Genomic DNA, 6000 nt, shown 5'->3' on the forward strand with positions numbered 1-6000 from the left:
CTCCCCTGGATGTGTGCGGGACCCTCGTGCTTCCTCTCGAGTGGAGACGGGTATGTCGGGGAACTTCTTGAGTTGCAGCAAGGGTGTGAAGGACCCTTTGGAAGTTCCAGTGGTTAGATCTGATTAGCCTGGAGAAGCCTCAGCGGAAATGGGCCTCATCTCGCCTGGAGGGCAAAACCTCCTGGATTTTCTCAAGTTGCGGCAGGTGCTCTCGACTTACGACGGGGACCTCAGGGACCCGCTCTGGTGGCCTCAGGAAAGGACAGTCCCCATGCGAGTTCCTCGGGGGCCTCTTGGGATTCCTCTCCTGATGATGCCGGAACTAAGACCTTGTGTGGAGTTGGGGCCGGAACCTGAGGATTCCTCTCCAGTGCTGACATGGATCTTGGGTACTTCTGGAGTCTCCCTAGGGGAGTCAGTCCTCGTCTCGAATGCGGACATGCAGTTTCGCTTTCCTCCAGAGCGGTAGCAGCAGTGTCACGCAATCCGCCGCGTGGATCAAAGGATCTATGTTTTTCCCTCGAGTCTTTCCCACGAGGCTTTCCCACGAGGCTTTCCCACAGGGCTGTCCCACGTGCACACGTGGTGGGAGTGGATCCTGGGCTTGAACGTCAAGGCAGTTCAGGGAAATCAGGTTCCTCTGGAATGGACTGACACATCTGGGGGACTCTTGGAATGGTGGCACGACCCTGGAGTTCCTCTCGCCTTTCCTGTGGAGAGCGCCTCCTCTTGAGATGGGACGGGAACGCCGGGAATTCTTTCCCTACGAAACAGGGAAAGGATCCCTCATCTCGAGCTAGGAGGCGGAAACGGGGCTCCCCTGGATGTGTGCGGGACCCTCGTGCTTCCTCTCGAGTGCAGACGGGTATGTCGGGGAACTTCTTGAGTTGCAGCAAGGGTGTGAAGGACCCTTTGGAAGTTCCAGTGGTTAGATGTGATTGGCCTTGAGAAGCCTCAGCGGAAATGGGCCTCATCTGGCCTGGAGGGCAAAACCTCCTGGATTTTCTCGAGTTGCGGCAGGTGCTCTCGACTTACGAGAGCGGGGACCTCAGGGACCCGCTCTGGTGGCCTCAGGAAAGGCCAGTCCCCATGCGAGTTCCTCGGGGGCCTCTCGGGATTCCTCTCCCGTCGATGCCGGGGCCTAAGACCTTGTGTGGAGTCGGGGCCGGAACCTGAGGATTCCTCTCCAGTGCTGACATGGATCTTGGGGTAATTCTGGAGTCTCCCGAGGGGAGTCAGTCTTCGTCTCGAATGCGGGCATGCACTTGCGCTTTCCTCCAGAGCGGTAGCAGCAGTGTCACGCAGTCATCCGCGTGGATCAAAGGATCTATGTTTTTCCCTCGAGTCTTTCCCACGATGCTTTCCCACGAGGCTTTCCCACAGGGCTGTCCCACGTGCACACGGGGTGGGAGTCGATCCTCGGCTTGAACGTCATGGCAGTGCAGGGAAAACAGGTTCCTCTGGAATGGACTGACACATCTGGGGGACTCTTGGAATGGTGGCACGACCCTGGAGTTCCTCTCGCCTATCCTGTGGAGAGCGCCTCCTCTTGAGATGCGACGGGAACGCCGGGAATTCTTTCCCTACGAAACAGGGAAAGGATCCCTCATCTCGAGCTAGGAGGCGGAAACGGGGCTCCCCTGGATGTGTGCGGGACCCTCGTGCTTCCTCTCGAGTGGAGACGGGTATGTCGGGGAACTTCTTGAGTTGCAGCAAGGGTGTGAAGGACCCTTTGGAAGTTCCAGTGGTTAGATGTGATTAGCCTCGAGAAGCCTCAGCGGAAATGGGCCTCATCTCGCCTGGAGGGCAAAACCTCCTGGATTTTCTCGAGTTGCGGCAGGTGCTCTCGACTTACGACGGGGACCTCAGGGACCCGCTCTGGTGGCCTCAGGAAAGGCCAGTCCCCATGCGAGTTCCTCGGGGTCCTCTCGGGATTCCTCTCCTGATGATGCCGGAACTAAGACCTTGTGTGGAGTCGGGGCCGGAACCTGAGGATTCCTCTCCAGTGCTGACATGGATCTTGGGTACTTCTGGAGTCTCCCCAGGGGAGTCAGTCCTCGTCTCGAATGCGGGCATGCACTTGCGCTTTCCTCCAGAGCGGTAGCAGCAGTGTCACGCAGTCCGCCGCGTGGATCAAAGGATCTGTGGTTTTCCCTCGAGTCTTACCCACGAGGCTTTCCCACGAGGCTTTCTCACAGGGCTGTCCCACGTGCACACGTGGTGGGAGTCGATCCTCGGCTTGAACGTCAAGGCAGTGCAGGGAAAAAAGGTTCCTCTGGAATGGACTGACACATCTGGGGGACTCTTGGAATGGTGGCACGACCCTCGAGTTCCTCTCGCCTTTCCTGTGGAGAGCGCCTCCTCTTGAGATGCGACGGGAACGCCGGGAATTCTTTCCCTTCGAAACAGGGAAAGAATCCCTCATCTCGAGCTAGGAGGCGGAAACGGGGCTCCCCTGGATGTGTGCGGGACCCTCGTGCTTCCTCTCGAGTGGAGACGGGTATGTCGGGGAACTTCTTGAGTTGCAGCAAGGGTGTGAAGGACCCTTTGGAAGTTCCAGTGGTTAGATGTGATTAGCCTCGAGAAGCTTCAGCGGAAATGGGCCTCATCTCGCCTGGAGGGCCAAACCTCCTGGATTTTCTCGAGTTGCGGCAGGTGCTCTCGACTTACGACGGAGACATCAGGGACCCGCTCTGGTGGCCTCAGGAAAGGCCAGTCCCCATGCGAGATCCTCGGGGGCCTCTCGGGATTCCTCTCGCGTCGATGCCGGGGCCTAAGACCTTGTGTGGAGTCGGGGCCGGAACCTGAGGATACCTCTCCAGTGGTGACATGGATCTTGGGGTACTTCTGGAGTCTCCCCAGGGGAGTCAGTCCTCGCCTCCAATGCGGGCATGCACTTGCACTTTCCTCCAGAGCGGTAGCAGCAGTGTCACGCAGTCCGACCCGTGGATCAAAGGATCTATGGTTTTCCCTCGAGTCTTTCCCACGAGGCTTTCCCACGAGGCTTTCCCACAGGGCTGTCCCACGTGCACACGTGTTGGGAGTCGATCCTCGGCTTGAAGGTCAAGGCAGTGCAGGGAAAACAGGTTCCTCTGGAATGGACTGACACATCTGGGGGACTCTTGGAATCGTGGCACGACCCTGGAGTTCCTCTCGCCTTTCCTGTGGAGAGCGCCTCCTCTTGAGATGCGACGGGAATGCCGGGAATTCTTTCCCTAGGAAACAGGGAAACGATCCCTCATCTCGAGCTAGGAGGCGGAAACGGGGCTCCCCTGGATGTGTGCGGGACCCTCGTGCTTCCTCTCCAGGGGAGACGGGTATGTCGAGGAACTTCTGGACTTGCAGCAAGGGTGTGAAAGACGCTTTGGAAGTTCCAGTGGTTAGATGTGATTAGCCTCGAGAAGCCTCAGCGTAAATGGGCCTCATCTCGCCTGGAGGGCAAAACCTCCTGAATTTTCTCGAGTTGCGGCAGGTGCTCTCGACTTACGACGGGGACCTCAGGGACCCGCTCTGGTGGCCTCAGGAAAGGCCAGTCCCCATGCGAGTTCATCGGGGGCCTCTCGGGATTACTCTCCCGATGATGCCGGGCCTAAGACCTTGTGTGGAGTCGGGGCCGGAACCTGAGGATTCCTCTCCAGTGCTGACATGGATCTTGGGGTACTTCTGGAGTCTCCCCAGGGGAGTCAGTCCTCTTCTCGAATGGGGGCATGCACTTGCGCTTTCCTCCAGAGCGGTAGCAGCAGTGTCACGCAGTCCGCCGCGTGGATCAAAGGATCTATGGTTTTCCCTCGAGTCTTTCCCACGAGGCTTTCCCACGAGGCTTTCCCACAGGGCTGTCCCACGTGCACACGTGGTGGGAGTCGATCCTCGGCTTGAACGTCAAGGTAGTGCAGGGAAAACAGGTTCTTCTGGAATGGACTGACACATCTGGGGGACTCTTGGAATGGTGGCACGACCCTGGAGTTCCTCTCGCCTTTCCTGTGGAGAGCGCCTCCTCTTGAGATGCGACGGGAACGCCGGGAGTCCTTTCCCTACGAAACAGGGAAAGGATCCCTCATCTCGAGCTAGGAGGCGGAAACGGGGCTCCCCTGGATGTTTGCGGGACCCTCGTGCTTCATCTCGAGTGGAGACGGGAATGTCGGGGAACTTCTTGAGTTGCAGCAAGGGTGTGAAGGACCCTTTGGAAGTTCCAGTGGTTAGATGTGATTAGCCTAGAGAAGCCTCAGCGGAAATGGGCCTCATCTCTCCTGGAGGGCAAAACCTCCTGGATTTTCTCGAGTTGTGGCAGGTGCTCTTGAATTACGACGGGGACCTCGGGGACCCGCTCTGGTGGTCTCAGGAAAGGCCAGTCCCCATGCGAGTTCCTCGGGGGCCTCTCGGGATTCCTCTCCCGTCGATGCCGGGGCCTAAGACCTTGTGTGGAGTCGGGGCCGGAACCTGAGGATTCCTCTCCAGTGCTGACATGGATCTTGGGGTACTTCTGGAGTCTCCGCAGGGGAGTCAGTCCGCGTCTCGAATGCGGGCATGCACTTGCGCTTTCCTCCAGAGCGGTAGCAGCAGTGTCACGCAGTCCGCCGTGTGGATCAAAGGATCCATGGTTTTCCCTCGAGTCTTTCCCACGAGGCTTTCCCACGAGGCTTTCCCACTGGTCTGTCCCACGTGCACACGTGTTGGGAGTCGATCCTCGGCTTGAAGGTCAAGTCAGTGCAGGGAAAACAGGTTCCTCTGGAATGGACTGACACATCTGGGGGACTCTTGGAATGGTGGCACGACCCTGGAGTTCTTCTCGCCTTTCCTGTGGAGAGCGCCTACTCTTGAGATGTGACGGGAACGCCGGGAATTCTTTCCTTACGAAACAAAGAAAGGATCCCTCATCTCGAGCTAGGAGGCGGAAACGGGGCTCCCCTGGATGTGTGCGGGACCCTCGTGCTTCCTCTCGAGGGGAGACGGGTATGTCGAGGAACTTCTGGACTTGCAGCAAGGGTGTGAAGGACCCTTTGGAAGTTCCAGTGGTTAGATGTGATTAGCCTCGAGAAGCCTCAGCGGAAATGGGCCTCATCTCGCCTGGAGGGCAAAACCTCCTGGATTTTCTCGAGTTGCGGCAGGTGCTCTCGACTTACGACGGGGACCTCAGGGACCCGCTCTGGTGGCCTCAGGAAAGGCCAGTCCCCATGCGAGTTCCTCGGGGGCCTCTCGGGATTACTCTCCCGATGATGCCGGGCCTAACACCTTGTGTGGAGACGGGGCCGGAACCTGAGGATTCCTCTCCAGTGCTGACATGGATCTTGGGGTACTTCTGGAGTCTCCCCAGGGGAGTCAGTCCTCGTCTCGAATGCGGGCATGCACTTGCGCTTTCCTCCAGAGCGGTAGCAGCAGTGTCACGCAGTCCGCCGCGTGGATCAAAGGATCTATGGTTTTCGCTCGAGTCTTTCCCACGAGGCTTTCCCACGAGGCTTTCCCACAGGGCTGTCCCACGTGCACACGTGGTGGGAGTCGATCCTCGGCTTGAAGGTGAAAGCAGTGCAGGGAATTCAGGTTCCTCTGGAATGGACTGACACATCTGGGGGACTCTTGGAATGGTGGCACGACTCTGGAGTTCCTCTCGCCTTTCCTGTGGAGAGCGCCTCCTCTTGAGATGCGACGGGAACGCCGGGAATTCTTTCCCTTCGAAACAGGGAAAGGATCCCTCATCTCGAGCTAGGAGGCGGAAACGGGGCTCCCCTGGATGTGTGCGGGACCCTCGTGCTTCCTCTCGAGTGGAGACGGGTATGTCGGGGAACTTCTTGAGTTGCAGCAAGGGTGTGAAGGACCCTTTGGAAGTTCCAGTGGTTAGATGTGATTAGCCTCGAGAAGCCTCAGCGGAAATGGGCCTCAACTAGCCTGGAGGGCAAAACCTCCTGGATTTTCTCGAGTTGCGGCAGGTGCTCTCGACTTACGACGGGGACCTCAGGGACCCGCTCTGGTGGCCTCAGGAAAGGCCAGTCCCCATGCGAGTTCCTC

The sequence above is a fragment of the Ovis canadensis genome, chromosome 23 (genome assembly GCF_042477335.2).
Source record: "Ovis canadensis isolate MfBH-ARS-UI-01 breed Bighorn chromosome 23, ARS-UI_OviCan_v2, whole genome shotgun sequence".
Lineage (NCBI taxonomy): Eukaryota > Metazoa > Chordata > Mammalia > Artiodactyla > Bovidae > Ovis > Ovis canadensis.